This window comes from Onychostoma macrolepis, chromosome 07 (assembly GCF_012432095.1).
Source record: "Onychostoma macrolepis isolate SWU-2019 chromosome 07, ASM1243209v1, whole genome shotgun sequence".
Classification (NCBI taxonomy): domain Eukaryota; kingdom Metazoa; phylum Chordata; class Actinopteri; order Cypriniformes; family Cyprinidae; genus Onychostoma; species Onychostoma macrolepis.
The window spans coordinates 46,477,604-46,484,940 of record NC_081161.1 but is presented as its reverse complement, the minus strand read 5'-3'; the positions used below and the strand labels follow the sequence as shown (position 1 = coordinate 46,484,940).

General features: G+C 33.4%; 1 long non-coding RNA gene across 1 annotated transcript; it reads right to left on the bottom strand.

Moving 5' to 3' along the window:
- Window positions 1-3,670: 3,670 nt before the first annotated feature.
- On the bottom strand, window positions 3,671-6,865 carry LOC131543405 (uncharacterized). The gene is made up of 3 exons (XR_009271903.1): window positions 6,798-6,865; window positions 6,194-6,281; window positions 3,671-3,979 (listed from the first exon to the last, which is right to left on the bottom strand). It is a non-coding gene; the product is annotated as an uncharacterized LOC131543405 (long non-coding RNA).
- Between the last annotated feature and the right edge of the window lie 472 nt (window positions 6,866-7,337).

The following is a 7,337-nucleotide window of genomic DNA, read 5'->3' as shown; positions in this document are numbered from 1 at the left end:
ACAAAAAAAAAGCCGTTTTATAAGACGGCTTATCCCAATTGTAAGTCGCTTTGGATAAAAGCGTCTGCAAAATGACTAAATGTAAATGTAATAAGAGAAGTCACTGACTTTTTGCGACAGGTGGGATTCAGCTTACAGCATTTCTCATTCATTCCTATGGTATCTGTAAACAACGTTTGAGTGTCGCACAACTCTGACTGAAGTTCAATGACGTCAAGGCTGTAATGTGATTGGTTATTACGGCACACGTGATCCAAGTTAGCCATTACGCTTTCTCCAATAGTAAGTAATACAGTCCCTCTTATCTCCCTATAGTAAGATAATCTCTGGCCGCACTACTCTGAGAAGAACCATGTTCAATATTATACAGACAGTAAGTTGTCATTAGTTTACTTGTCATGGTATGGGAAACGTAACATTAACCTGTTAACAGCGGTTTCCTGTGTTCATATATTTAAATAAAGGAGTGATTATTTTAATAAGTACTGCGTTTTCTTTACTCGTCTAAATTTTGTATTTGTATTTGTAATCAAGTCATGACCAATACATGTACGTAGCACTTGATTTTTTTATTCAAATCTTTTTTACACGATTAAAACTAATTTAGAAAAACTGAGCGACCACATTGCTACATTAAACTCTGTGAAATGTTAAGGCATATGCACTGAACGCCTCATCTGCGGTCGTTCTAGGTGCATATTAAAACTGAATTAGAAGCACGTTAAATGCATGACTTCATTGGCGCCGGCGCAACTATAGGTTAAAGAGATTAAAATATGGGTACACAAGTTAACAGGTTAAAGTATTTTTGATGTTAATATTTATATTTATTCATGAAACTGACAGTATTTTCTCTCTTGTTATTTCATAGGGAGCTTCAAAGAAGACAGAGAAAGCCAGAGTACAGGTCAGCTGTGACCTGAAGAAGAAGAAGTGAAAATGCATGTGCCCTGTGTTTATCAGTATTCTTATGTTAATTGGGTAAAAAGAAAAACTAAATATAGTAAAAATTAATTTGGCTGATTCACCAAGGTGTAGGATCAGAACGAGTCAGACAAACTAAGATTCGATCAGAACATCGAAACATGAGGAGCTGAAATTCCTGAGAGGCCCCAAGAAAACAGGACAACGTCATAAATCAGATTCCTATCTCCGACCTCTGAAGGAAGCCTAACCAACAAGCCTCTTCCAGAACAGCTTGCAACATTAAGACAAAAGAACACTTATTGATAAGTCCAACGCAGGAAGGAGATCGTCAAATTTGGGGCAAATAATCAAGATTAATGGTCAAAGAGATGGCCATCACATGTGTTCCACAAGAGAAATCACAAGCTTCTTTAGATTGACTTTTCCCCCACACATACAAGACAAAGACTGAGACTGAAATTCTTTAGGAGACCTTTTAACCTCTCTCTGGTCTTCACCGAACATGTCCCGATGTCCTACATAGAACTACACAGAGACTTTCTTTTTCATATGCACATAAAATCATCCTAAAAGGATAAAGTCTTAATCTGTTATCTTAACTAAGCATTTATTCATCTTAGTTAATGTTAATTTCAGCATTTACTAATGCATTATTAAAATCACAAGTTGTGTTTGTTAACCATCTTCAAGAATCGTCTAAAAACACGTCTTCCATCTTTATTTGACCCTCTAACTATAGCACTCTCTATTGTAATTATATTCTTAAAAAAAAAAACATGTTCCTTTTAAACTTAGCACTCTATTCATTTAAAAACTGCTTGTTTTCTTAAAATAAAAAACAACAGTGGCTTGTCCAATCTTTTTGTATTCTATCTATTTGATTTATTTTTTATTATACAATTAACAAAAGCAAAAAAAGGCACCTAACACCAGTACTGTAACAGGGGGTTTCATGACACTTTAAGGTCTATACACCTTATTTTTCAACGTGGAAGTAAGCCGTTTTCTATGAATGTCTGAAACTTCTTGTTCATACAGTATGCCACTGTTCAGAAACAACGAGAAGAATAACAAAGTGCAGTCAAGAGTAAAACTGTTTGCGCTACAAACGAGTGTGTTCGTAATTAAGATAACACATTAAAATAATATGCTAAGAAACACCATTTTGCAATATCAAGCAGCAAAACATACTGGCGAGAAACAGATCCCTGCTCACTGTCAGTTCCGAGGAGAATCTCGCCAGTACCACTGTAGGATCAGATGTGTTCCACAAGAGAAATCACGAGCTTCTTTAGATTGACTTTTCCCCCACACATTGAAGACAAAGAACCAGACTGAAATTCTTTAGGAGACCTTTTAACCTCTCTCTGGTCTTCACCGAACATGTCCCTATGTCCTACATAGAACTACACAGAGACTTTCATACGCACATAAAATCATCCTAAAAGGACATTTCTACACTGTAAAAAGGTTGCTGTAAATTTTACAGTATTTTACTGGCAGCTGGATGCCAGTAAATTACTGTAAAAATGGTTACAGTATTATTACTGTAATTGCATTTACAGTATAATAATGACTTTACTGTATTTTCATTTACAGTATTATTGCCGTGTTTTCATTTACCGTATTTTTTACCGTATTTTCAATTACAGTATCAGTGCTGTAGTGTTTATTTTCATGTAATTTAAATATTTCTTACCTGTAAAAAAACAATCAAATTGTGGTACAGCACTGTAATCCATGATTTTTACCACCCCAACCCCATAAAAATCACAATAACTCATGAGCATTAGCTCTGATAATATTCTTTTTAATTGTTGAACATTTTCTGTTTAAAAGTACAAATTACAAGTCTTGATCTCTAGGGTGAACTAGCTGAAAAAAGGGCATCACAACAGTCCCCTGGGAACTTTGTATTATGGCAAAACATACACATACTGAAAAGCAAAAACAAGTAAGTACACTAACAGTCAAAAGTTTTTGAACGGTAAGATTTTTTATGTTTTTAAAGAATTATCTTCTGCTCACCAAGCCTGCATTTATTTACTGCAAAAGCAGTAATACTGTGAAATATTTCTACTATTTAAAATAACAGCTTTCTATTTGAATATATTTTAAAATGTAATTTATTCCTGTGATCAAAGCTAAATTTTCAGCATCATTACTCCAGTCTCCAGTGTCACATGATCCTTCAGAAATCATTCTAATATACTGATAAACATTTATTATTATCATCATCATCATCATCATCATAACAGTTGAGTAAATATTTTCAGGATTCTTTGATGAATAGAAAGATCCAAAGATCAACATTTATCTGAAGCAAAAATATTTTGTAACATTACATAAAAAGTATACCATTCAAAAGCTTGGATTCAGTCTTTTTTTTTTTTGAAGGGGGTGGGGGGATTATACGAATTACTACTTTTATTTAATAAGGATGGTATAGTGAAGATAAATACATTTTTAATGTTACAAAATATTTCTATTTCAGATAAATGCTGTTCTGAACTTTCTATTCATCAAGGAAACCTGAAAAAATTAGACTCAGCTGTTTTCAGCACAATAATAATAATAATAGTTTTTTGAGCAGCAAATCAGAATATTAGAATGATTTCTGAAGGATCATGTGACACTGGAGACTGGAGTAATGATGCTGAAAATTCAGCTTTGATGACAGGAATAAATTACATTTTAAAATATATTCAAATAGAAAACATTTATTTTAAATAGTACAAATATTTCAAAATTGTACTGTTTTTGCTGTACTTTGGATCAAATAAATGCAGGCTTGGTGAGCAGAAGAGTCTTCTTTAAAAACATTACAAATCTTACTGTTCAAAAACTTTTGACTGGTAGTGTAAATAAAAATCAAATAATACAGTAAAAATGAGTTTGTGTTGTTGTGTTAAATTTCAGTAATTTTGACAGTCAAAGTTGACAAGCTCTCCGATGAGAAACAGCAGGATGGGATTCAGGCAGACCCTCTTTCCAGAATGCCAGCTGACCTGTGACTTTCAATGCATTTGGTGCCACAAAGATCTGAATGAACCTGCAAGCACAAGAAAGAAAAAAGCATTATTTTTCAAATCAGTGTTTACAGAATTTGCCTCAACTGTCAAACTTGGTGCTGTATGCACTTTGATGTTAATAAAACCTTATATACTAATCTGAACGCACCTACAAAGGAAGGTACATAATTAGTTATTAATCCATTATTAAAGATCCATTTTTTACAATGCATTCTCAATCAGTAGAGCAAAGTGCTAGAATGCTGAATTAATGGGTTTGATTCCAGGGGCGGTTCTAGGGTGAGAGGATATCCGGGCCTTAGCCCAGAGACATTAATTTATATATCAGAATACACGGGATACAAGTCAAATAAAACAGGCTATGCTGAAAAGTTACATTAGCTAAGTGGCTTCTTTTTAAAGCGACTGTAAGTGTAATGTGTAATTAGTGTAATTAATTATAATTTGCACTTACAAATTGCATAAATAATATTATGAAATGAATGTTTTAAATATAAACAAAAATATGTAATGATAGAAAAAAAAAATAGAATGATACTTTAAAAAATTAGACTAAAATTACCAGTAGGTGGCAGCAAGCCACTGTTTTAATGACTGAGCCACTGAGTCATTTATTCAATCTATTCATTAAAAACTGCTGGTTCTTTCAGGAACAAAGAAACTGTTTTTATGAATGGATCAGTGAATCACTGATTCAAGGCATTCAAAAAAGGTAAATTCTTTCAGTAATGAAACACTGTTGTGTGCAGAGACGCACAACATGGCTTTGTTTAGAACCGTTTTTGCGAAAAGACAATATTTTCTTCACGATTTAAATCACTTAATATGAACTTCTTGTTTATTGATTTTTGTTGCCCTGACACCTAGTAAAGTCTGCCACAGACCATGCTAAATGCTAACCAATCTGTTCATATAATCTAGTAATTTCTAAATGTGTGTGTGTGTCCTAGAAAATCTCAATCTTGATGCGCACACACCCCTAGCGCCATCCCTGTTTGATTCCCAGGAATGAATAACTTAATAAAATGTTTAGGGGAGCACAGGGCACAAACTAACACGGGGTAAGTTGTAACACATATGGTTTAAATATTTCCACACATGCTAGCATAACTAAATTTACAGCATTTACTACTGCCATATCAACACTATATAGAGAATAAAGTGCACCAAAATTAAAAAATCTTTTGAAGATGTTGCTGAATATTTATTCTACCAAAGCAGAATTACATTTCTGGCTGAAGTAAATTGTCATCTCAGTTTTTAGTACTCATTTAAAATTAGACAAATCTGCTATTATTTTAATCTCCAATCTGTTATCAGTTTAGATAGTTTTATAATGCTTCGCTAACTAGCAGAAGACACTAACCAGTTTTAAATTCCAGTTGCACAGATGGGGAACGTAATAACACTGTGTTACAATGTGTCCAGCTATTATTAAACTATGCTATTCTATGACATTAGCGATGCAATTTACACCATTTACTTTTATGAGTTTCAATGAGAAGCCACAAGAAGCAGGTGAATAAAGACTGAGAATCGATGTTTAATGTTCAGAAATTGTTATTTCAAGAAATGTAAAGCATTTTGGCTCGTTTATGTGTCTCGTGTCCTGTGTCCTATGACAGCTGCGTGTGGAGGAAGGGGAATGTATCATTTCTGAATTTCTGAATGTGTTTCTTTATTTGCGCGCACTGTTTTGAACTACACTGTATGTGTAGCTGTGTGTTGTGATCAGGGCCGTCCCAAGCATTGTTGCAATGTGTTCATTATCAAACTCCAAAATTAGATTATTTTTAATTCTTAAAAAACGCCATTATTTTATTCGAAAAAGTTTATTGACAAAATATTTTAGTTTGTCTTGTATATTTTTTCATTAGATCCGATAATATTTTAAGCTTATATGGTTATGTTACAACGTGCCCCTCACATGTTACAATGTACCCCACCTACGGGGCATGTTGTCACTTCCATTCTTTTGAGATAAATAACGAAAAACATATACACCTGTAATTATGAAACAACGCAACATATTTGTACTAGACAAATGTGAAATTAAAGTGTATAAAAAAATTATACTCTGAACCCCACGTGGATTTACACATGCTAAGAAAGTCCGTGTTAGGTTGTGTCCCGTGCTCCCCTACATTAAATACAATATAACTTGCTTTGGCTAAAAGCATCTGGCAAATGCATGAATGTAAATGCAATGTAAAACAAAATGTATTTTGGGTTACCTAATTCTGCATTTCTGTAAAACGGACAGCTGGCTGTATGATGATTCTGCCTCATATTCAGGATCCTGTTTTTGCTTGGAGAAATCTCCTGTAACAGACAGAGTCACAACACCCTTTTAGTGTTACTATAGTTTATGATCAGAAAAAAATCTACCGTACAGTAATACAAACATTTTAAATAAAATAAACATTTTTGGTAACACTTTACAATAAGGTATCATTTGTTAACATTGGTTAATGTATTAACTAACATGAACAAACAATGAACAATGCATTTATTACAATATTTATTAATCTTTGTTAGTTTTAGTTAATGACAATACAGTTGTTGTTTATTCCATGTTAGTTCACAGTGCATTAACTAATGTTAACAAACACAGCTTGTGATTTTAATAATGCATTGGTAAATGCTGTAGAAGCATTGTTCATTAATGTTTTTAACTAACGTTAATGTTAACTAATGAACCTTATTGTAAAGTGTTGCCACATTTTTTATATTTATAAGCAAAACTTACTATATTAATATATTGCTAGCCCGTTCCTCTCTTTAAAAAGTAAGTTAGTGCTACTTTGGCTACTTTAGTAACATTAGATGAAAGCTCACCTGTTGTTACGACGGCAATCACAGGAAAAGACTCCAATACTCCTCCGATGCAGACGACATGACCAAAAGATCACAAACTTGAAAATAAAATACAAAAGATGTACTTTACAGTGGTATTTCTTAACTCAGTTTTCCTCAGTATTTCGTGTTAGCTCGCGGTATTATTTTACGTCTCTCACTGAATAGGGACCGTCTCTAAAGTTACATACAACATAACACACGTTTCTAACTTGAATAGCATTTGAAGAGAATTACACTTGCGATAAAGAGGCAGTGTACAAAAGATATTATGCTTCTCTGTGTTCGTTAACTTCGGCTAACTGACATTATTAACTTACCAGTTGATGTTATCATCGAAACTATGGCATTCACAAGAAGAGGCGCCAAAATACACCTCCGATGTTGTCGACGAAATCTAGACTAGAAATTTGAAAAGAACAAACAAAAGAAGTACTTGAAAATACTGTTTAAACTCTCACTGAATATCTCACTTATATTTAATCACTGAATTGAAACCGTACGCACTTTACCTCAGTAACG